Genomic DNA, 26387 nt, shown 5'->3' with positions numbered 1-26387 from the left:
AGGATCTTAGTGGAGACGAAGCTCTGGGTGATTAGGCCTTATAAGCATTCAGGGAGGAAAGGTGACAATAAATCATAGATGTTCAACTTTATCAACAGCAGCTGTTACGGTGGAGGCCTGCAAACCATCCAGAGCCATGGCTTTGGTTTCATGTGCACCTAGTTACACATACCGAAGCTGAGCCCCAGACCCCATCCTTGGAATTGACTCCACACTTGTCCAAGATCAGGATAAGTTTACCGCAGTTGTAAAATTGTGTTGACGTCTTTATTTTCCAAGACAGTGAGAAGGAAATTGGGGCTGACCTGACATATATGGGTAAATTTTTAAAAAATGATTTTAGAGTTCTGTCTTAAAAATTGCATCTCAACCAAATGATTAATTGCAGCAGAAATGTTTATCATGCCTTTCTCATCCACTTCAGATTGCAATTATTATTATTATTAGTTGGATTTCGATGCTCTAAGAACTCATAATTGACTTTTAATTAAGTGCCAAACTGTTTCCAACTGTTGCACATACCCTAAGTATTTCTGCACCACTTCTACTTTACTTCAGTTGCCTTCCCAGCACATAAAGGGATGCAGAAATTCACTTGACTCCTGAACTGCAAGGCTGGAAAATCATGGTATACTTTTAACAAAGTTGTTAAAGAAAACCAAAGCATTCTTTTTAAAACAATTGCTTAGATATACCTTGACCTGATATGTGTTACTAGGTAATTACTTTGGAATCACAACTAAAGGTTTGGTTCAAAAGTCAGCTCATAAAACAGAAATCATGTGTAGAAAAAATTACCCTTGGTATTCCTTGATATTGTCCTGAACTAAAAGTAATTGTCACAGGTAAATATATAATACACATTAAACTATCTCCCTCCCCCTCCTCTATGCTCCCTCTGTCCCTCCCCTCCCCCCAATGCTCCCTCTCCCCTCCCTTTGCTTCCTCTCTCCATCTCCCTCCAACCCCCTCCCCTTCTTCTCTCTTCCTCTTCCCCTCTCTCTCTCCCTTTCCCTTCCTTCTCACCTTCTCTCCTTTTCACTCCCCTTTTCCCTCCTCTCTCTCTACCTCCTCCCTCCATCTCTCCCTTCCCTCTTCCTCTTCCTCCCTCCCTCCCTCTCTTTCTGTGTATATTTATATATTACGTTGGCCAAAATTTCATTTGGTTTTCCGTAAGATGGCTCTGGTAGCACTTAGTTGTCTTTAACCTCATTTGAAAAAATTTTGTTAGATTATATTGTGACAGCTGTTATATCAGTATGTATTTTTTAAAAAAACTTATCAAAATTGGTGAATTTTTGTGTAACCATTTTAATACTGAAGATGGAAGGAAAAAAACAACATTTTTGGCATATTATGTTTTATTATTTCAAGAAGGTAAAATCACAACTGACACTCCAAAAAAGATTTGTGCAGTGTATAGAGAAGGTGCTGTGACTGATCGAATGTGTTCAAATGTGGTTTGCGATGTTTTGTGCTGGAGATTTCTCGCTGGATGATGCTCCTCAGTCGGGTAAACCAGTTGAAGTTGATAGTGATCACATCGAAACATTAACTGAGAACAATCAACGTTATACCACGTGGGAGAGAGCTGACATACTCAAAATATCCAAATCAAGCACTGAAAATTATTTGCACCAATGTGGTTATGTTAATCGCTTTGATGTTTGGGTTCCACATAAGTTAAGCAAAAAAAACCTTGACCATATTTCTGCAGACGAGTCTCTAGTTAAACGTAAGAGAAATGTTCCATTTTTAAAACAAATTGTGATGGGTGATGAAAAGTGGATACTGTACAATCATGTGGAATGGAAGAGATCATGGGGCAAGAAAAAGGCCGGTTTTCATCCAAAGAAGGTGATGTTGTGAATATGGTGGCACTGGAAGGGAGTCCTCGATGATGAGCTCCTTTCAGAAAACCAAACAATTAATTCCAAGTACTGCTCCCAGTTAGACCAACTGAAAGCAGCATTCGACAAAAAGCATCTGGAATGAGTCAACAGAAAAACGCATAATCTTCTATCAGGATAATGCAAGGCCACATGTTTCTTTGAGGACCAGGCAAAAACTATTACAGCTTGGCTGGGAAGTTCTTATTCATCCACTGTATTCATCAGACATTGCACCTTTGGATTTCCATTTATTTCAGTCTTTACAAAATTATCTTAATGGAAAAATATTCAATTCCCTGTAAGACTGTAAAAGGCACTTAGAAGAGTTCTTTGATCAAAAAGATAAAAAGTTTTGGGAAGACGGAATTATGAAATTGCCTGAAAAATGGCAGAAGGTAGTGGAACAAAATGGTGAATACGTTGTTCAATAAAGTTCTTGGCCAAAATGAAAAATGCGTCTTTTATTTCTACTTTAAAACCGAAGGAAATTTTTGGCCAGCCCAATATTTCTGGTATGGAATAGTTATCCTTCAGTCATCTGGAAGCCTAAAAATGGCTTTCCCAATAGACCTCAGTCTTTAAACAGATACTATTTGTGGGATGCCAACTGTTCACCAAACTCTATGCTAAACCTTTTCCCTATATCATCTCATTTAAAACCTCATGATTCTACATGACAAATAGATTCATATACCCTGAGGATGATCCACAATAAAAGTGTTTTATTGATATGACAAAATTAAATTCTCTTCCAGAGTGATCTATGAGCAAATGAATCTTCTGGAGGCTGCCAACTGGCAAACAGTTCTCATACAAAAGGCTGGAAATGTTTACCTAACAGAGATTTGTTATTTAGAAATGCTGAAGTTATTAGGAAAGAAAGAAAGGAGACATTCTCAGCTTTATGAATTTTTCATAGACTTCCTGGTTACTTCTGGCACCCTTTGTATGAAAAGTCAGCCCAGTGGGGTTGACAATATTTATGGAGTTTTAGTTTGTAGCAACTTTAAAATTATGAACATTTGTCTGTATTTTTCCACATTTTTCTGCTATTATATGGAATAAGAACTTGGCCAGGTGAATGTTTAAAAGTTTATTTTTACTTTACATTGTATATTTAAGCTTCAATATGCACTTATGTCTCTAAAGTGCTATAAAGTTTACCAACTGTTTTTTAAGTATTATTAATTATTTTAAATACTCCATTTTTTTCATGAGATTTTGACATTTAAAAGAAATTTTATATGTGAAGAACTGGGCATCAGAGAGATTAAATCCCTCCCCCCACCAAATGCCACAACTAATACATCAAGACTGAGATAGAAGTTTCCTTATTCCAAGCCCAGTACTGCTTCTTCTGCACCATAGCTGTCAATATACCTACCAAATGGATGAAGACGGATATATGTATCTAAGATTTATTTTTGGTTAACACTTAAAAATTTCCCCTATATTTACATTTTTAATTTATTCTTTGAAAAGCAATTCATGAACCTGGTTAAATAAAATCTGGTTACTAAAGGTGCACAGTGAAAAGTCCCTTTCTTCTTGGTACATAACATACCCAGTTCCTCTCCCTGGAGAGGTGACCTTGTTATTAGTTTTTATGTATTTTTTGTAAATATTTTATGCATTTATAAATATATGGAAATATTTTGTAGTTTTTGTATCACAGGTATTTGCCATACAAATACTAAGGGACACATTTTAAAGACTCTTGATATGCTTGACATATTCCATAAGGTGCCATTGGAAGTCCCTGTGAACTTTCATGAAGAGCTCTTGTCGAGCCGGCAGAAACTTGAGTTCCCAGAGAGGACCACACCAGAAGACACGCCGAGTTGACACCACAGCCACACAGGCAGCTCTCCTTGTCCACTCTGGCAAGATGCTTCTTACTGAAATATATACAGTATATTTTATTTTAAATTTTAAGCTGTTGTTTTTATTTTTATTTGTTATACATGCACATAAATTGTCAACTAGCTCTACAAGGTTTTTAAAAAGAAGGCAAAGGTACAACCCTCTCTGCCCTATTTACCTCCTCCCAAGGACAACCACCTTCTTCCTTTTCCACTGGTTATGTCTCTTAAAAACATGCTTGTATTACTACTTTATTTCCCCTAACACATTTTATTTTCCCTTGAGTGAAATTTTTTTGGCTCTTTTTGGTTTATTTTTCCATACACTAGTTATTCACCCAACAGTGAACTCTTTGCCAAGTGTCTAAATCAGAGATACCAGGTTTTCTGTTAAATTCAGCTCCCCAGAAGGGTCTCTTCTGACTTGCTCCAATCTAGCCTGGTTTCTCCCTGGGCTTGGGGTTCAGCTGCCATGCTGGGCTTTCTCTTTATAATAATCCAGAGGATTTTCCACCTTCTCCTCTATGTTGCATTTCCTATATTTTAATTCTCCCTCTTTATTTTTATTCTCTTTTATTTGAGGGGATGAAGCACATTCTCCATTAGCTTTCTAAGAAAGGATGCAGGAAGGCAAAATTCTTTGGAGACTTTGCCTTTCTTAATGTCTATATTCTACTCTCCAAATTGATTGAAAATTTGGCTGCTTATAGAATTCTATGCTGGAAACTATTTTCCTTCAGAATTTTGAAGGCATTTTTATATTGCCTTCTAGTAGCTGATATTGCTGTTGAGCAGTCCAATGTCATTCTGATTCCTGGTCTTTTGCAGGGAATCTACATTTTGCTCTTTGGTAACTTGAGAATCCTCTTCTTTTCCATGATGTTTGGGAATTTCATGATGACGTGAGTCAGTATATGTTATGTTCATGCATTGAGCAGAGCAAACAATGGGTTACTTCAGTCTGGAAACTCTTATCCTTTAGTTTGGGGAAATTTTCCTTTTAACTTTTTATTTTATATAAAGGATATTTATTTTATGGTTTATCCTCTTCTGATAGTACTTTTCCCTTTAGAGTCATTTTAGTGAAGTTTTAGAAGGGAAAGTAGATGCTGTATTCAACCTGCCTTCTGTATCCAAAGGTTGCAGTTCTGCTTTTATATAGTTCTTTTCCCCTTAGTGGTAAAACTTATGAAAATATAATTCAAATGTAATTTGGCAAGTGTCATATCTACTTACAATATTTCTTTATGGTTGAAGTTCTTGTAAAGAATAATATCTTATGTGGAATTATAGACGTGACATTAAAGGATGGTATTTTGAAGTGGTATTAGTAGTGATAGTCGGAAAGAAGACTCAAGACTACCCAAATCTTTTCTTGGTTTAACTGTCCCTCCTCCTCAATGGGTTCCTGAAGGAGATACATGCACGGGGATAAAGGAAAGTGAAGGTAATATTTTATTACTAATTGGGAATTTGCTCCCAGATCTTGAATTTGAACTTTAATAAGAAAGGCTAGAATATAGCAAAGATTCAATCTTCCTTATTACCTAGGCTGAACAAACTACAACCAAAGCAGGCCTTGTTTTCCATCTCTATTAATTCTAAGATCACACTCATTCTGAGACTTCACCATTTACTGATGGAAAGAAAGGCAAATCCAGAACATACATACCCCCAGCAGCAGGAAAGTTCCAATTGAGGTAAACCTTGAGAGAGAACGTTTTCCCAGGACCTTATTTGCATATGAGAGTAGTCCTGCGAGGGGAGCATTGTGCAAGTGCCATGAAGAATGAAATGGAAAGGCAACAAAGTTGTTTCTGATATCCCTGGCTACTTACACAACTTTGCCTTACCTGGAAGGAAAAGATGGAATAGAAAAGAGAAATTTTTTCATATCTTGTTTGGTCCAAGCAGGAGTGAATCCCTCAGAGAAGCAGATGCCATTCCTAGCACTATCACCTGATCATTGTCCTTCAAATTCTTACTCCTGATAGTGATCTACTCTTACAGGAGTTGGGAGGATGGCAGAGACCACAGGTGTTTGGTTTTGTCCCAAGATGCCAATATTTCCAGCACAATTATGGTTCAGTAAATTGCATTCTGAGCAATTTTGACTCCCTTTTCAACTCACTTATCTCTTCTTTATCTCTTTCTCCAGCCCTAATGAGGTCCCACCTCTCTCTGGTCAGGGGCAAATAATATTAGGTGTGAATGAGCTTAATGTGTGTAGCTGTCAAGACAATATTTATATTTAAAAAGATGACCTCACGGGGGAGGGGGCAAAGAAAGACAGGAGAAGGAAGAAGGAAGAAAGGAAAGCCAGCAAACATTTCTTGAGCACCTACTATCTGCCAGGCACTGTGTATCTTGGTTTCACAAACCTCTCAATCTTGTTAACATTAGTGCAGAATAATCGCCATTTTTATGAGTGAGGCAATTTACCATCTGACAAGAGTCAAGTGACTTGCATAAGGCCCTGTGGTGAGCATGTGGTGTGAGTGGGAGATGGACATCCAGGCCTGTCACACCCACTCCATTTCAGAGATATCAGTGCCGTGTGGGGAGATCTTTTCCTTCACATCCTACCACAAATGACCTCCTGCTCTTGGTGAAAATGCATGTATTTTTTCAAAAAGCATGAAACAACTAAGAGGAAATAATTTGGTGATGAGAGCCATCACCAAAAGGAATCTCAATAGATATTCTGCAGAAAAACAAAAGTAATTACATGAGTGAAGAAGAAAAATTTCTCATTCTCAAACAATTTTTTATAAATATCTATACTTAATGAGCTTTGATGTTAAACTGAAGTATATTTTAATTTTTTTATTTTTTTAGTTTTTAAAATTTATTTTTATTTATTTATTTTCCTTGTTGGTTATTTAGCAGTGTGTACATGAAGTGTATTTTTATTATTTGTTGTAGCTACTAAGTAAAATGCTATGCTTCTACTTTCTGATAAACTTTTTCCCTTAAGAGATCTTGAAATTTATCTTGACATTTAAATTGTTAATCCAGCAAGAAAATATTAGAGGCTAGATCTGTGTTTTCTCCCTTTCAATACAAGTTTATGTTACAGAACTTATGAACAAAGTACTCGAAAATATACTCAAAGTGAATACGAGCCAAGTCAATTTTCATTCAGTTTGAGTTCCTGGTTTGCGGTGAATGTGGGATTGTGAGAGAGGAGATCTGAGCTGAGTGATCCCTAATTTTTCACAGCTCTATTGATTTGCCTTCAGGCAGCAATTATCCTTCAATTGCCTCACTTCATCCTTTTTTAAAAATGATCCAATCTCCCCTCTTTAGAAAATACTACACAATTCACCTCAAAAACACAATAACACACCATTCCCAAAGACTTAGGAAACCTGGACAAAGGAATACCAGCTGTGCTTCTATCTTTTCTGAATGGATTCGGTGACTGCACCCAACAGAGTGGTCAGTGCATAGTAGGTCCTCAATAGTGTTTTCATCATCCTTTTAAACTGCAAGTTCACTATGGAGAGGCCGGGCAGCTGTTCTATATCACCTGTCACTGCTACAGAACCAAGCTTGGAAAATCCACCAATATTTCTGTAATTATTTAGTTGAAATCTGTGCTGCTATTTTAGAAAGACTCCAAAATACAGTGGCTTCAAGCCTATAAAAATGCATTTCTTTTTTTAATTTTTGTTCTTCAGTTCTTTATTATTGAATTAACACACATATTTTAGTTACTCTCCAACTTCTATGTTGTATGCCTTGATAAACACATCGGAGCAGTGAGTTCTGATGACAATAATTCCTTGTCAAGAACTTGCACTGTAATGAAAGTTTTGCCTGGTCTCTCTCAGATGCTCCTTCTAGGTCCCTGGTGGGTTGCTCACTGCTGGTTGACCCTAAGTGTTAATTGCCTCCTCTGAAAAGCCCTGCTGTGCCACCTACCTGCCTGCACAGGCCCCCTGCACCTGGGCACCCTCTACCAGGCTGGGACCCTCTCCATCTGCATTTCTTTTTTCTGTACTAGTTTTGAAATGAGAGGTCCAGGTTAATGGGGAGGATTTCTTCTTTGTGGTCATTGTGGGACTCGGGTTCCTTTCAACATATAATTGAGCCAATCCCTAAAGCGTTTCTGTATTGCTCTTCCAACCCCTAAGGCATGATTGAAACTGGGTGGAGCCAAAGGACAGGTGAAAGCATGTGGAAGAGACACAGCAATGTCTTACATCCTTTTACTCACAATCTTTTGGGAGAATTTAGTCAGCATTGACATCCAACTGTATGGGAGGGTAAGAAATGTTGACAAGCTTGGCAGCTATGTGCCTAGTCTCAGTGGAAGAGTATGAATGGATTTTGTGTACAGCTGGCAATCTTAACTCCATAATCTTTATAATATATTTTCATTTCTACCAAATAATGCATTCTTAGGTACTAGGCACCATGCTAATCTATGATAGAGGATGATTTTAAGGTTATCATAGGCCAGCCTCCTGCTTAGTGAAAGGCTCTTCTACTTTAAGGGTGATAGCCCTGCTAACGTTGCTATATGGCTAAACCTAACAACACAGCCTTTCAGTACATGCAAGTGCACAAATGAGTACAAAAGAGCCTCTGGGGCAACTGCTTAGATGTATGGAAGGGTCTTTCTGGAATTCCTAATTCCAAGGCAGGTAGATTCTTCAGAGCAGGATGAACTGGGGTAGGTGCCAAGGCCAGGGCTGGATCCCACAATGGTTGGAGAAGAACTAATGCAGGGACCGGCAGGAGGACCTGTGGGGGCCATGAACAGCCCTGGTAGCAGAGCTTGGCTCAGGAAGAGCACTTTCTGCGAAACTGTAGGCTAAAGTAGTGCTCAGGTGTAAATGACTTATCTTCCTCTCATCCAGCACTCACTTTCCATCACTACAGGAGGGAGAGAGCCAGAATGGAAGTATCTCAAAAAAAAAAAATTGCACCAGATGGACATAACAGGCAAGGAAAGCTTTTGCAATAGGGATCAAGATTACTGCAATAGGGGTGAAAGATTGAACTCAACTCTACTGAGACGAAGGCAGGAGAGTTTTTAATTATTGGGGTGATCTAATGGACAATTCACTGGAGAATGTTAAGGAGGAGGTTGGTCAATGTGATTAGGCCATCTGTGTTTGCTAATAAGTCCTTATCCTTATCAAGTGAGGCTCCTCCCCTCTTATGGAGACTGGGAAATAGGGGCCCTAACTTCCTTGATGATTACATTTCAAAGAGATGGCTTCCAGGTCTTGAGAAAGATATTCCTGGGTTGTAGAACTGGCAAGAGGCTGGGGGAAGATTTACCTCTCAAGGGGAAAGAAGAAATTTACAACTGCAAGTTTTCTAAAGTAAATGCTCCAAGAAAAGTGAGGTTAGGTCTTCTGTAGTTAAGCTGAGGGGAACATTAAGTCTGTCTTAATCACTGCCAGGTAGATCTGCTGCCTCTTTCCAGCAGGGCATCTGCCTAGACAAGTGGGTCTAGGAGGTGGCATCTTGTGCTCAGCCTCTTCAATTAAGACTCTACCAGCTGCTTCCCAACTTCCAGGAATTGGTGGAAATCTCTTGCTGGGATCAGCCCTACCTCATTCCCTTTGATAACTGCAGGATTTTTACCTTCACCTTTATTTTAATGGGTTCTTGAAAAAGAGGAATTATCAATATAAATGCATCTGTTTTGCAAATTGAACTAGATGTCTTCAGATATTAGCATTTTAATGGCTTAAAAGCATTGGTAATTTTTTTGGCTTATGTCTTCTATTCACTAATCAAGTAGCTAAATGGTAAAAGGTATACCTTACTGTATATGCATATACACATGAGTGTATAATATGTTCTTTTAATCCCCTTATAGGAATCAATAGGGCTGATTTAATTTCAATTTGAATTAATATGCGATTCATAATTTTTTATTAGCCATTGTGCATAAAATTGCTATTCCTTACTACATCCATTTCATTGCTGGAAAGCTCGAGTTGTCAGAAAGTTCTGCTCTATTCTAAGTTAAAATATTCTTTCTTATAATTTTTACCCACTGGGCTTATCTTTGCCTTCTGAAATAATGATTCTGCTACTTCTGTGAACTAATCTGTTGCATATACTGGCTCTGGGACATGAGGCAAAAATACCCATAAGGGCAGGCAAGGGTCTAGAACATGTCTTTGATACCAAAAGGGGAAACTGAGACAGATATTATATCTAAATAGGACTAAAATGCTAAAAGTTATTGAAAAGCCTGCTTTGTTAGCTTATGGTACCTACCATGACTCTTTTATGGCACCCTCCATCTCACCAGGCCTGTCTCCAAACATGCAGAATATTGGGTCCAGAGCAACAGAGCTCACTCCATTCACAGGTGGAGTGAAGACTCCCATAGCAGAGCAGGATTATGTGGGTCTAAATCAACTGTAATTTAAGGGCCTCAAAGATAACTGATATTTGTATATACTGTGAAATGATCAACACAGTAAGTCTAGTTAACATTTGTTACCATACACGGTTATAGAATTTTTTCCTGTGATAAGAACTCTTAAGATCTACTCTCAGCAACTTTCAAACAGGCAACACAGTATTATTAACCGTGGTCATTATGGTGTACATTACAGCTCCATGACTTATTTATTTTATAACTGGAAGTTTGTACCTTTTGACCCCTTTCATCCATTCTGGCCTCCCCCTATTTCTTGCAACTATCTACTTGTTCTCTAAACCTGTGAACCTTTTTTTTTTTTTTATTCCACAGATAAGTGAGATCATATGGTATTTGTCTGACTTGTTTCACTTAGCATAATGTCCTTCAGGTCTATCTATATTGTCACAAGTGGCAAGATTTCATTCTTCTTTATGGCTGAATAGTATTCTATTGTGTATGTACACACACACACACACATATATATATATCACATATATATGTGATATATATATATATACATATATATCTGTCTCACATCTTCTTTATCCATTCATCCATCAATGGACATTTAAATTTTTCCTGTATCTTGGCTATTGTAAATAATGCTTCAATAAACATGGGAGGTGCATATGTCTTTTTGAATTAGCATTTTCATTTTCTCCAGATATATTCCAAGAAGTTAAATGACTAGATCATATGATAGCTCTATTTTTAATTATTTTATTTTTAATTTTTGAATAACCTCTGTAATGTTTTCCATCGTAGCAGCACCAATTTACATTCTCACCAACAGTACACAAGAATTTCATTTTCTTCACATCCTTGTCAACATTTGTTATTTGTTGTCTTTTTGATAACAGCCACTCTACCAGCTGTGAGGTCATATCTCACAAATCAAAACTGTGGTTTTGATTTACATTTCATTAACAGTTAGTGAGTTTGAGCATCTTGTCATGCACCTGTTGGCCACCTGTTTGTCTTTTTTGGAAAAATGTCTATTCATATTCTCTGCCCATTTATTAATCAGTGTGGGTTTGTTTTTTTATATTGAGTTGTATGAGTTTTTAAAATCTATTTTGGATTTTAACCCCTTATCAGATCTATAATTTACAAATCTTTAATCCCATTTAGTAAGTTACCTTTTCATTTTGTTGATGGTTTTCTTTGCTGTACAAAAGCTTTTTAGTTTAATGTAGTCTCACTTGTTTATTTTTGCTTTTTTGCCTTTGCTTGTGGAGTCATATTCAAAAGATCATCACCAAAACTGATGTCAAGGACCTTACTGCTTAGGTTTCCTTCTAGGAGTTTTATAGTGTCAAGTGTTACATTCAAGTCTTTAATTCATTTTCAGTTAATTTTTGTGTATAGCATAAGATAGTAATCTAGTTCTATTCTTTTGCATGTGCTGTCCAATTTTCCCAACATCGTTCATTGAATAAACTGTCCTTCCACTATTGTATATTCTTGGCTTCTTCATCATAAATTAATTGGCCATATATACATGGGTTTATTTCTGAGCTCACAATTCTGTTCAAGGGATCTGTGTGTCTGTTTTTGAGGCAATACCATACTATTTTAGTTACTTTAGCTTTGTAGTATAGTTTGAAATCAAGGAGTATGATATCTCCAGCTTTGTTCTTTCTCAAGATTGCTTTGTTCATCATTTCTCAATATGTGCAGCATGTGGTAATTTCACCACCACACAGTCTTTCAGGAGGAACCTGTAACTATTTGCCATTGATCTATCTATTAATGAGTGTACATCTCTACCACAGAAGTCTTCCACCAGAACTGACCCTATGGACATGGGATCATTGTGGGACCTGATTATTTAGCAGTGAGTGGGCTGGATTCTTAACATTTTGAAATGCTCTCAACAAGCTTATTCCTTGCCCCTTCTCCAGCTGTTATTATTCCTCCATATCTATCTTGGAAAATTAAGCTCTATTTTTTGTCTTTTCATTTAGATATCAATTATATTATTGTATTGTAATATTAGGTGTCATTGATTAGACACTGAAATGATCATAATTTACCTTTGTGTTTAAAAAAAGTACCCTATTAGTCGGCAATTTTTTCCTCCTGTGCTGAAGATATGGGTGAATGCAAAGAACCCAAAGTCTGTAACATGGACAGTGCATCAATATGGATGGCTCCTGTCACTGTGAGTGTTCCTTCAGTTATATTCTGGAAGGAAATAAATGTGTGTGAGAGTAATAAATCAGTTTCTTCCATTGGGATTTTACAAATTAGAAATTAAACCACACAGCAATCGTACTAGAAAGTATAAGTACCAAGGTGGACTAGAAATAAGTTTTCTCCGTTCATTCATGTATCATTCATTATCAGTCCTAGCTGAGTCCCCACCATGTACCAGGCTCTGTGCTAGGGTCTGTAGCTACAGCAATGTGGTCCTTCTTTGCATGGACCTTACAACCTGCTGAGAAGGACAGACACTATACATGTTTGAAGAGATAGTGGAAAGGACAACATTATAATGAAAGTTTTGTGAAATTAAAAAAAAATTGTTAATGGTTGTAATCTTATTCTCTTAGTATGTAAAATACAAAATTTATCTAGATTTCATTATGTGTAATAATATGAAAAGCTATGTACCCAGTGTAAATTTCTTCTGTTTTAACCCTCTTTTTAAAATTTCAAAGAATGTCTCCTACAGGTGAACTTTGACCTCTTCATCAATACTAAATCCAAATTGAATGCAAGTAGTACATCTTTTTATCTAAGAATTCCAAATAAATTCAATGTAACCTGAATCAGCAAAAAGCTGAGGGTTTTTCTGTGTACATTAGAAAGTGTTTTTTCCATACAAGAAACCAGGGCATAGGGATTTCATTTGCAACTATGGCTGTGGGAGTTTAAGCAAGTTCTTTAGGCATTCTAGGCCTTAGAATACAATATTATGCAGATGGATTGCAATATTTCTAATTACCTTGCCATTCTAAAAATCAGAGATACTGTGATCTTTAGTAACTCAACGAGATATAATATTGTTGACAGCGAAATGCAATTTCATAGCATAGCAAAAGCAACATTGTCAATGTTTGTCTTGGGAATCTTCAGGTGGTGCTATGATGTACATAAGAAATGAGCCTCCTCATCTAGGGTCTCTCTACCATACCCTCTTGGCTTCACTTTCTGATTTCAGAACCCAATACAAGATATAACTCTTGATGATAGTTCATTACTCTTCTGTGCCCCAGAAGGCTAAAAGAATAATGTTCTTTCTCATTATTAGAATAATGTTATTCTAATAATTAGAATAATGTTAGAATGTTCTAATTATAATATTAGAACATTAGAATAATGTTATTTGTCAATAATTTTCCTTTCCCAAAAGAAGATATTCTCCCCGAGAGATATGTCAGAGTAAGAACAGTCAGTATTCTAGGTAGATGGGTTAGGAAGCATATATAATTTTTAGACCCCTCCTTGGTAAGACTTGTTCTCTCTCCATAGCTGTTTAGAGAGATCATACCCTAAACATATTTCCTTCTAGCCTTTCTTCTGCTTAATGTAAACAATCTGGTTTCATCAGAATCAACAAAATCTGTTTGAATCTTGGTTTTTTAATCCAGTGTAATAATTCTGCTTAACTTCTGGTCTCTTGTTTAAGTTTGGTCTTCTGTTTTATATCTGGCAAAAACTCATCATATTTAAGGCTCATGGAGAATGATGTAAGGCCAAACTGAACGTGTATTTCTAGCTTAAAATAAGTGAAAACTCTTGACTTGTGGGAGAAGCCTTTTTTTTAACCTTTTGAACCTCTATCTCCAATAGAAGATTTACTTCTTATAATGGGGGAGGCTGGAAAAACTCATGGAGTCATTTTTTTAATAAATATTTTTCTAAGCAGCTACTATGTGTTAGGCACTGTTCTATATATGAAGATGTAACAAACAAGGTCTCTGCCTTCCTGATACTTAGTATCCTAGGTCAGGGGTCAGAAAGCTATAGCTCACAGGCCAAACCTGGCTTGCCACCTGTTCTTGTACTGCCCATGAAATAAGAATGTTTTTTCTATTTTAAAATACTTGAAAAAAATCAAGAGAATAATTTCTTGTGATGTGAAAATTATATAAAGTTCAAATTTGTGTTCATAAATAAAGTTTTATGGGAACACAGCCATGCCCATTTGTTTAGCTATTGTCTAGAGCTCTTTTATTGACGCAATGGTAGAGCTGAGTAGTTCTTTTTTTTTTTTTACGGGTCTCTCACTGTTGTGGCCTCTCCCGTTGCGGAGCACAGGCTTCGGACGCACAAGCTCAGTGGCCATGGCTCACGGGTATAGCCGCTCCACGGCATATGGGATCTTTCCAGACCAGGGCACGAACCTGTGTCCCCTGAATCGGCAAGCGGACTCTCAACCACTGCGCCACCAGGGAAGCCTGAGCTGAGTAATTCTAATGGACTATATGGCCTGCAATGCCTAAAATATTTTCCATCTAGTTTTTTTTTTTTCCTTATGTTTACCGGCTGCTATTCTAGGGGTAGGACAGATAATAAACAGGTAATCAATTAAGCAAGATAATTATGGATTGTGATGAGGCCTCTGAAAGAAAGACAATGGGTGATGAAATCTTTATACCTATGTTGAATAGGGTGGAAAGCGGAGGCCCCTTAGAGGAGGTGATAATTGAACTGATTCCTGAAGGATAAAAAGCTATCATTCATATAGAGAGCTGGAAGAAAAGCATTCTAAGTAGAAGTAATAGCAAGGTCAATAGCTTAGAAAGATGGGAAAAGACCTGACGTTTCCTCAGAATAGAACAAGGCTACATGGCTGGAGCATCATGAGTAGACAGGAAAGAAGATAAGGTGAGATACAGAATAAGGCGGGATATATGCTTCAGGATCTTGGAGGTCTTAATAAGAAGTGTGAGCTTTATTCTGAGAGCAATGCAAAGCTGTTAAAAGGATTTTAAGCAGGGAAATGATGTGGTCTGGTTTACATATTTTTTGAAGACTTCTCTGGCTGTTGTATGGAGAATGGGTTTTAGGAAGGACAAGAGTTGAAGCAAGGAGACAAATAGGATGCTATTATAGTCCAGGCAAGAGACAGCAGTGGTTTGGATTAAGATGATAATGGAGTTGGAGAGATGTAGAATACTTTGAGATATATTTCAAAGGTGGCATCTACCCAATTTGGTGATGAATCATACAGTTGAATAAAAGAGAGGCTTCAAGACTGTTTCCTAAGTTTCTACTTGATCTACCAGGGGTAAGGTGGTGATATTAACTAAGATTAATTCATCCAGGGAATATTTATTGAATTCCTACTACATTATAGTCACTGATCTAGGCTATAGAAAACAACAGGTAACACAACAAATAAGGTCATTAACCAAATATACACATAATAATATAAAATGTCCAATGAGGATAATTGCAATGGAGTAAATTAAAGCAGAGTAAGAAGGGCAGGGAGTATTGGGATGGAGGTTGTTGTTGTTGTTATTATTATTTTAAAATACCAGGAAGGGGGCTTCCCTGGTGGCGCAGTGGTTGAGAGCCTGCCTGCCGATGCAGGGGACACGGGTTCGTGCCCCGGTCTGGGAAGATCCCACATGCCGCAGAGCGGCTGAGCCTGCGCGTCCGGAGCCTGTGCTCCGCAACAGTGAGAGGCCCGCGTACCGCAAAAAAAAAAAAAAAAAAAAAAAAAAAAAACCAGGAAGGTATTGACTGCTAAGCTGATATTTCAAAAAAGACTGGAAACAAGGAAGACAAAGAAGGAATTTAGTGCATTAACTGCACACATCTTAGGAAAAGGCATTCTAGACAAGGGGAACAGCATGAGCCAGGACCCTGAACCTAGTGTGTATTTGACATATTTGAGGATCAGCATTGAGGGTAGAGTTGTAAACAGTGAGATGAGAGTGGTAGAAGAAGCCCAATTTTGTAGAGATTTGAGAGTTATAGAAAGACTAGGTTTTTGATCAAAGTGAGATGGGATGTCACTGAAGGATTTGAGCCTCCAGGAATGATAGGAGATGAAATACATTAAAAAAGGATGCACTGGAGAGACTCTAGGGCAGCGAAGGCACTGAGGGACCAGTTAGAAAGACTGGGAGAAACGTGATAGGGAAATAAAGCAAGAGCTCTATTTGGAACATATTTATTTTAAGACCTTTAGTTTATGCCTGAATATAGAGCAGCACTAGATAGAACCCAACTCAAAATAAAAAGATACTTCCATTTTCCCAATTAGAACAACCACTACCCTCAAAAAATGTTTTTGGCCAACTTGTTTACTTATCCTATTTAATTTAGTTACATACATATATTTAAAATCACATATCATATAAAATAACTTAAAAAGTATAACTTTAAAATAAACTATATGAAATTTATCAATTCTTTACCATGTCCATATCTGGTTTTCAATTGTATGGAATCAAAAATTTTAATGTATAGCAGCGATATTAATTATCATTAGGGATTTGGCTTGTGAACTCTCTTCTCAAAATCTGCAAAGACCTGAATATAAAGTGATTTCCTTTTTTTCCCCTAAAGTATGATTTTGGGTAATAACTAAGTAAATGAAAAAACAAATAAGTAGATCGTCCTGATGTTAAACCTGCGAGAGTGGAAAAGCAAAGTTACTGGGAGAATAGGGGAGCAAGGCCAGGGAGCAGTCAGCACAAGTGTACAGTCATGAAATAAAGGGCTGTTCTCCAGCAGCATTTACTACTGCTCAGGTGTGTAGGTCACAGTGGCTCATCCATGGAAAGAGTTTTGCCATTATCTCTGAGTGAGACTGAGTTAAATGTTGAGGGTATTTGCAAGGCAGTGGTTTTAGATGACAAAAGACCAAAAGGCTGATGGCAGAAGGATCTCAGCTGAATGGGAAGCATAAACTAATTTCACAGGGTTGCAATGACCATTGAAGAGAATGTACACAGTGTCTTTATAGTGGCTGGCTCACAGTTGGTGTTCCCAAATTTGCAGCCAGGATTACAGGAGGTAGCATGCAGAGGGAAAAGAGCATTGCCCTTGGAAGCAGCCAGAGCTGGGCTCAAACCCAACACTACTGTTTGCCATAAGACCTTGGTCAATTTAGTTAACATCTCTACTTTTTTGTGAAAATTACATAACACATATGTAAAGCAGACACCTAATAAATGGTAGTTATTATTATTACCATTATTCTAGAAAATTATGGTTATACTGATAATTATTTTAAACACAAACATCAAACATAGTTTCTGTCCATGGGTGTGAGACACGTTTGTATAGGGGAGTAGGTTGATGAGTAAACCTCAAATATCTAGTTGTAACTTGTGTAGAAATAGATAATGGAGAGAGGCAAGAAAATGATTACTTCTACTTAGCCATTTTTATCTGCGATAATTTTACCCCCATAAATAACTGGGGGAAGCTGTGTTAGGGGAGAGGGCCCAGAGAGGGATGGACTAGGCCAGGAAACCAGGGTCACAGGAACAGAGGGTTAGAGGAGGGGAAACGTGTGCTACTTTTCCTTTCTGTTTACAGCAGGGTCTGTGGTCTACTTCTTCATGAATCATTTGCCTTATTAATTCCCAGGTTTCATTTGGTGGAGGCAGCAATGAACAATACTGGTAGATGTTATATTTACGGACAGTATCAATCCTCAGGTGCTTTTAATCTTTGCTGGGTAATGCAACTTTTACTGTTATTTCTCATGGAAGGCTGAAAAAAAGCAAAATAAATTATGCCAACTCCTGTGTAGGAAGGAAGACATTTTACAAGCAGCAATCATTTTACCACATTACTGTGTGGTAATAATCCATTTTAGGAGCAGATATTTATATTTGTCTAATCAGGGAGATAGTATTGCTCTTCATTGAGTGATGTGTTAAAATTATCTATAGGGGCTTCCCTGGTGGCGCAGTCGTTGAGAGTCCGCCTGCCGATGCAGGGAACACGGGTTCGTGCCCCCGTCTAGGAAGATCCCACATGCCGCAGAGCAGCTGGGCCCGTGAGCCATGGCCGCTGAGCTTGCGCGTCCGAAGCCTGTGCTCCGCAACGGGAGAGGCCACAACAGTGAGAAGCCCGTGTACCGCAAAAAAAAAAAAAAAATTATCTATAACTTCTACCTTTCTACATGGAAACCTAAATGCTGGATTAAGTCAGAATCAGTAGCAGTCTTGAAAAATGAGTTTATGTTTTGCAATGAACAAACACCAAAAAAACAGGCTTTAGCATTAGAAAGGCTAGTCTTCAGTTCTGCTTATATCATTGGCTAGCTTTGCAGCCTTGAGAAATCTGAGGCTCAGTTTCTCATCTCTAAAAAGGAATGATATTTAAAAGTCCCCCCAAAAGATCGTTGTGAATATTATATGTAAGACACTTAGCACAGTGCTTGGCACACTGCAATTTCTCAATAAATGTTATCTTCCTATTTCCCCCTCCTTCCCTTTCTTCCTTGCAATACTTGCTGTGCTCAAGGCTATTTGGCTGCCAGCAGAATTGAAGAGCAGCAACCTCAGTGGCAGCAGACACAGTTTTGCCATGTATTACCATGGTGGGCTTGGATCCATTAGTTACCTCTTTTAATTTTCCTGTCTGTAAATAATGGGGGCAATACCCATAGTGTCTAGCAACCTAATTAGTGAGGCATCAGTGGATCAAAAGAAGAAATGAATGAGAAGGTGCCTTTTAAATGGTAAAGTCCTGATTCCAGTGACTTTTTTTTTTTTTAGGATGTTGGGGGTAGGAGTTTATTAATTTATTTATTTTGGCTGTGTTGGGTCTTCATTTCTGTGTGAGGGCTTTCACTAGTTGTGGCAAGCGGCGGCCACTCTTCATTGCAGTGTGCGGGCCTCTCACTATCGCAGCCTCTCGTGTTTCGGAGCACAGGCTCCAGACGCGCAGGCTCAGAAGTTGTGGCTCATGGGCCTAGTTGCTCCGCAGCATGTGGGATCCTCCCAGATCAGGGCTCGAACCCATGTCCCCTGCATTAGCAGGCAGATTCTCAACCACTGTGCCACCAGGGAAGCCCCTGATTCCAGTGACTTTTTGAGTAATCATCCAAGGACTACAAAAAAGTAGCAGATCTTTGCTCTCATCATCTGTTATGGATTGAATGTTTGTGTCCCTCTAAAATTCATATGTTGAAGCTATAACCCCCAATGTTATGGTTTTGGAGGTGGGGCCTTTGGCAGGTAGGGTTAGATTAGGTCATGAGGGTTGGGCCCTCATGATGGTATTAGTGCCCTTAAATGAAGAGAAGAGGAAAAAAGAAAGAGCTATACCCCCTCCCCGACCCCACACACATATACACTGAGGAAAGGCCATGTGAGGACATACCCAGAAATCTGCAAGCCAGGAAAACAGGAACCAAATTGGTGGCACCTTGACCTTGGACTTCCCAGACTCCAGAACTATGAAAAATAAATTTTTGTTGTTTAAGCCACCCCAGTCTATGGTATTTTGTTATAGCAGCCCAAGCTGACTAATATATCATCCTTTAAGTTGCCAGTCATTTCCAATGAAAATTTTTTCAAGGGAAGCCCCCTGATGGTTAAAAGTCTCTAGGGCAGCAGTTCTTAACTTTAGCTATACATTGGAATCACTGGAGTGCTTTAAAACAAAACAAAAACAATGCCTGGGTCCCAGTCCTAGTGATTCTGATTTGATTGGTCTGGGTGCACCCTGGGCACAGAGAGAGAGAGAGAGATGTAAGAGCTCCTCAGGTGAGTCTAATGTACAGCCAAGGCTGAGGCACATGTGCTCCAACAGTCTGCACTGTTGCTTAGACCAATGCTTCACTTAGGAATCACCTGAGCATCTTGTTAAAACTCTGATTCTGTTGTAGAGTGTTCGCAGTGATGCCTGAGAGTCAACATTTCTAATAGGACCCCAGGTGGTACCCATGTTGCTACTTTGAGTAGCAAGTGTTGACCAGAGGTTGTCAACCTAAGGCCTGCTTTGTGCGGCTCATGAGCTAAGAATATTTTTTACATTTAAATGATTTTAATAAATCACAAGAATAAGAATATTTCTTGACACATGAAAATTATATGCCATTCAAATTTCAGTGTCTTTAAATATATTTTTATTGGAACCTAGCTACTTCACTCATTTTTGTGGGTGTACAGCTGCTTCTGTGCTACAACAATAGAGTTAAGTTGTTGCAACAGAGACTAAATGATCTGCAAAGACTGAAATATTTACTATCTGGCCCTTTACAGAAAAAGTTGCCAATCCTTGGATTAGAGGGTAATTTGGACTCACAGAGGGTAAATATTATCCTCCAAATTCTTTTTCATTCCCCATCAGGTTCTCACACCATCAACCAGCAGTCTCAAAGATACTGACCTTTTTTTTTAAGGCACTGTGATGGGCACATCAGGTGTATAGGTCTGGCAGTGTATGTCAGAGTATCTGCAAAGCCACCTCTTTGGGGAATAATCGACCAGACTGAGTCTTTCTTACTCTTGTTCAGCCTCAGACCATGCTGTGGTCTGAATGTTTGTGTCTCTCCAAAATTCATATGTTGAAATCCTAACATCAAATGTGATGATATTAGGCAGGGGATCTTTGGGAGGTGTTCAGGTCATGAAGATGGAGCCTGAATGAATGGGATTAGTGCCCTTATTAAAGAGACCCCAGAGAGCTAGCTCATCCCTTCCACCATGTGAGGACACAAGAAGAAGTCAGCAATCTGCAACCTGAAAGAAGGCTTTCACCAGAACCTGGTCATGGACACCTGATCTTGGACTTCCAGCCTCCAAAACTATGAGAAATAAATTTCTGTTGTTAAAAGCTACCCAGTCTGTGGTATTTTGTTTAAGCAGCTTGAACAGATTAAGATGCACCATCATACCAGCAAGGTGTTCTCTTACACATGGGACTTGTCTAATATGGAGAGGAAAACTTTGACAACAAAAACAAATACTTCTATTTATTAATCGACAATCCCTTAAAAACAGACACTAAAATCTATGTCTTTCTGCCTAAAAGCAGACTACTCTAACCTGCTTTGAAATAAAATGATAAAATGCCTGTGGGGATTTTTCATCAATATGGGAGCTTGCTATCCTCAGACAGGACCAGGACCATCAAATTCAATTCTTTCCTCAGCCTGGATTCTTGGTTTTCTCCCTACTGTGATAGGCTATGATTTAAGGCTTCCACTCACCTTTCTCACTAATATCTTAGTAACTAATATGTTTAGAGAAATTTGTAAGTCTGAAGTGCTGAAGAATAGACTACAGTTAACAAATAAGTGAAAAAAAAAATCTGCGAAAGTGGAAATGAGAAAAAATACTATAAGTCTGTGCCCCTGAAGTCACAAAACTGACTACAGGCACACAATCAGTTTCTCTCTTCTGTATTAAAAGGGATAAAAAGGCTATTTTTTACAGCATGGTCATCTTGAAAAATACCTTAAAAAACTTAACTTATGAAAAATCTTGAGTCACACCAAAGCAAATAAACCTGTTTTAGACATTCTCCTTAATGGATCCAGGTCAAGACTAATCAGCATAATCATTTCTGGTTTGGGGGATTGTCAAGAAACCATGGCTGCTGGCTTAAAGGGTGCATTCTCTGTTATTTTTGGCTCTCAACAACCATAACTAGTCCAGACATGTTGACCTAAGCTAGCCATAATAAGGCAGCTTCCTTCCAGCTCAGTCACGGTAAAATTTAATGTGTCAAGAAAAATTTAGTAACTCATATTTTTCTCTGAGGCCTTGTTTTCCTAGGAACACACTGCTCTAAATAAATAAATAAATAAATAATTTAACTCATTTATTAGGTAATCAGGAACTCACTTATAATAACAATCCTATGAAATTAGTGTAATTATTTCCATATTAGTTTAGTGATTTGCCCAAAATCATACAGCCATTTCATGGTAGAGGCAAATTTAAAACCCCAGGATCAATGACTCCAGAAATGAAATCTTTGATTTGAATCTATGCTTACAACTTCTCACAGAATAATGCTCAAATCCTACCATTGGAGTCTATTGTCACACAGACATGGGGAATTCTACACTCTGTCTCCCCTTCTTGAAGATTATAGCCTAGTAATGGCTCCAGGGTTATTAATGACTTCTCTGTGTAAATCTATTTATATTTACTTAACCCTGCATTTCTTAAATTTATTTTCCCATGGGATCCTGCTCCTCTGCCCACATTTTTTCACATGACAACTATTAAAAATCTGCAAAACAAACTTTGGGAAATGTCGCGCTGAATCATTCAGGTCCTGGTGCTAATGCTGTCATCATTTGAAATCAATTGAGAAAATATGCCAAGGCAAAAAATTAAAAGAGAGGAGACGGAGAGAAAGCAAGAAAGAAAGAAAGAAAGAGAATGAGGGAGATGAAGAAGAAAAAAAGGAGAAGGGAAAAGAAGAGACAAGAAAGGAGAGAAAGATAAAGAAAGTGGTATATTCTGAATAAACTGAATGCAGGAAGAGGAGAGAAGGACATGTTATGACACTGTTATTACAGTATTTTGAGTATTTAGAAGTGTAATTTCTGGATTGTATGCTAGTTATATTTTCAGTTTTTTGAAGAACTTTCATACTGTTTTCCACAATGGCTGCACCAATTTACATTCCCCTCAACAGCACACCAGGGCTCTCTTTTCTCCGTATCCCCTCCAATACTTGTTGTTTCTTATCTTTTTGATGATAGTCATTCTGATATCTATGAGGTGGTATCTCATTGTGGTTTTGATTTGCATTTCCCTGATGATTAGTGATGTCAAGCATCTTTTCATGTGACTGTTGGCCATCTGTATGTCTTCTTTGGAAAAAATGTCTATTCATGTTCTCTGCCCATTTTTAATCAGGTTTTTTTGTTTTATGTATTGAGTTGTATGAGTCCTTTATATATTTTGGATATCAACTCATCAAATATATCATTTTGCAAATATCTTCTTTCATTCAGTGGGTTGCCTTTTTGTTTTGTTGGTGATTTCCTTTGCTGTGCAAAAGTTTTTTAGTTTGTTGTAGTCCCATTGGTGTATTTTTACTTTTATTGCCTTTGAGGAGACATATTCCCCAAAAATATTGCTAAGACCAATGTTAAAGAGCATACTGCCTATGTTATCTTCTAGGATTTCTTTGGTTTCAGTTCTTACATTTAAGTCTTTAATTCATTTTTAATTTATTTCTGTATGGTGTAAAAAGTGGTCCAGTTTCATTCTTTTTCATGTAGCTGTTCAGTTTTCCCAATACTGTTTATTCCCAAGACTGTCTTTTCCTCATTGCATATTCTAACCTCCTTTGTCATGGATTAATTGACCATATGAGTGTGAGTTTATTTCTGGACTCCCTACTAAGTTCTACTGATCTATTTTTCTGTTTTTGTGCCAGTGCCATACTATTTGATTACTGTAACTTTGTAGTATAGTTTAAGTCGGGGAGCATGGTACCTCCAGCTTTGTTTTTCTTTCTCAAGATTGCTTTTGCTATTTGGGGTCTTTTGTGGTTTCATACAAATTTTAGGATTATTTAGTTCAGTTTTGTGAAAAATGCCATTGATTTTTTGATAGAGATTACTTTGAGTCTGTAGATTGCTTCAGGTAGTATGAACATTTTAACAATGTTGATTCTTCCAATCCATGAATATGGTATATCTTTCCATTTATTTGTGTCATCTTCAATTTATTTCCTCAATGTCTTACAGTTTTCAGAGTATGGGTCTTTCATCTCCTGCTTTTCTATTCTTTTTGATACAACAAAAATTTTTAAAGGGGATTGTTCTCTTCATTTCTTTTTTGATAGTTTATTATTAGTGTACAGAAATGTAACAATTCTGCATATTAATTTTGTATCCTGAAATTTTACTGAGTTCATTTGTTAGAGGAATAAAATTGACAAACCATTAGCCAGACTCATCAAGAAAAAAGAGAGAACTCAAATAAATAAAATTGGAGATGGAAGAGAAGTTACAACCAACACTATGGAAATACAAAGTTTCATAAGAGAATACTATGAACAATTATATGCCAACAAATTAGATGACCTAGAAGAAATGGATAAATTCTTAGAAACATACAATCTTCTAAGACTGAATCATGAAGAAAGAAACTCTGAATAGATCAATTACTAGTAAGGAAATTGAATCATAATCAAAATACTCCCCCAAAATAAAAATCCGGGTCCAGATGGCTTCATAGGTGAATCCTATCAAACATTTAAAGGAGAGTTAATACTTATCCTCCTCAAATTATTCCAAAAAGTTGAAAAGGAAGGAACACTTCCAAGCTCATTTTACAAGACTAGCATTACCCTGATACCAAAAGCAGGCAAAGATACCACACACACACAAAAGAAAATTACAGGCCAGTATCCCTGATGAACATTGATGCAAAAATTCTCAACGAAATATTAGCAAACTGAATTCAATAGTACGTTAACGGTATCATGCACCATGATCAAGTAGGATTCATTCCAGGAGATGCAAGGATGGTGTTAATCTGTAAGCCAATATGATTGGTTTTAATCTGTAAACCAGTGAATGAAGGATAAAAGTCCTAATATCATCTCAACAGATGCAGAAAAAGCATTTGACAAAATTAAACATCCATTTATAATTAAAAAACTCTCAACAAAATGTGTATAGAGAGAACATACTTCAACATAATAAAGGTCATTTATGACAAACCCACAGCTAACATCATACTCAATGGCAAAAAGCTGAAAGCTTTTACTCTTGGTTCAGGAACAAGACAAGGATGCCCACACTCACCACTTTTCTTCAACATTGTATTGAAAGTTCTAGCCAGAGCAATTAAGTAAGAAAAAGAAGTAAAAATCATTAGAATCAGAAAGGAAGAAGTAAAATGTTCACTATTTGCAGATGACATGATATCATATATAAAAAAACACAAAGACTCCACCAAAAAGCTATTAGATAACCTGAATTTTTAATATGCCAATATTTTGAAGCAATTAACAAAAGATTTTCATAAGTGGCCAAAATATCTTTCAGCATGTTTTGAGTTCCTGATGGAGGGACCTCAAAATTCAGAAGACACTGTCTCTCCCCTCCAAGGTATCATAAAATATTAGGGCATAAAAGACAAGGATGTGGACAGTATCAATAGCATGGCGTGCAATACAAGTGCCCCTGGTAATGTACAAGGAGCAAGCCACAGTAGTTTAGAGGAGACTTATTTGGACTTGTGACTATGGAGGCCCACAACAGAAATCTGGTTTTTAGAAACAGCAGCTTAGAGCTAGACTTCCAGGGCTCAAACCTGGGTTCATCACCTCTTAGCTGTGTGTCCTTAGGCAAATTAACCCCATTTTTGGCTTGGTTTTCTTATCTGTAAAATGGTGATAATATGTAAACCAATTTCATAGGTTTGCTGTGAAGTTTAAAGTGCTTAGAACATTCCAGGCACACAGTATGCTTTATAGATACCAGTTCTTGTTATGTTTTAAATTACTATTTTGGAGTGAGTTAGTTAAAAAAAAAATGTATATTTGAGAAATAGAGAAAAGCCTTAGGAATGCCATGAAAAACGAAGATGCACAAAGCTAGAAGTCCCGTTTTGTCCTGACCTGGGAAAAATTCAGTGTTTGAATGGCTGGAGAGAGGCATGTCATTCTAGAACTGGGATTTGGCAACTCATAGAAGGTAACCAGGATGACCAAGTTTCCCAAGGATTGTAGCTAGAGCTGTAAGTAGGTTGACCAAGAAATGAAATGAAGGGTAACAGGTCATTAAGAGATATCATGCTTATAAGAGCCCAAGCTATTGGACTCACCTACCCCGGACTCTCAGTCCAGAAGCCCTGTTCTGATCCCAGCTAACTGCACTTGTGTAAGAAGACGTGGAGGAGACATATCGAGGAAAAAGCCCCTGTCAGAGGGAAAAAATTTGGAAGAAAATTCATCCTCTAATAACTGGAAGATTGTCTTGATTTTATTTCAGAAAACAAGAAATATGTTCAGTCGAATTGAAATTCTGTTTGTATTTTTTGTTGCAAGGGGGTGGCTTATCATTGTTTGTCCCACAGATGTGTTTGGAAATTTCCAACCAATTAAAATGCACAAAATGAGCAAAATTAGTTACTCATTTTCCCAAAAATGAATACTGAATGTGCTGTAAATGAGCTTGCTTTCAAAAGTTCAGTGAAGTATACAGATTCCAGTTACTGGTAATGACTTAAAGCAATAAAAATGCCACAGCTGAGTGTGGTTTTTACCCTTTACTTTTGTTCTTGATGTGGCTCACTAAAAGCTATAATTGAAATGGCTGGTTGA

The sequence above is a fragment of the Phocoena sinus genome, chromosome 8 (assembly GCF_008692025.1).
Source record: "Phocoena sinus isolate mPhoSin1 chromosome 8, mPhoSin1.pri, whole genome shotgun sequence".
Taxonomy (NCBI): domain Eukaryota; kingdom Metazoa; phylum Chordata; class Mammalia; order Artiodactyla; family Phocoenidae; genus Phocoena; species Phocoena sinus.
Note: the sequence above shows the minus strand (reverse complement) of the source record.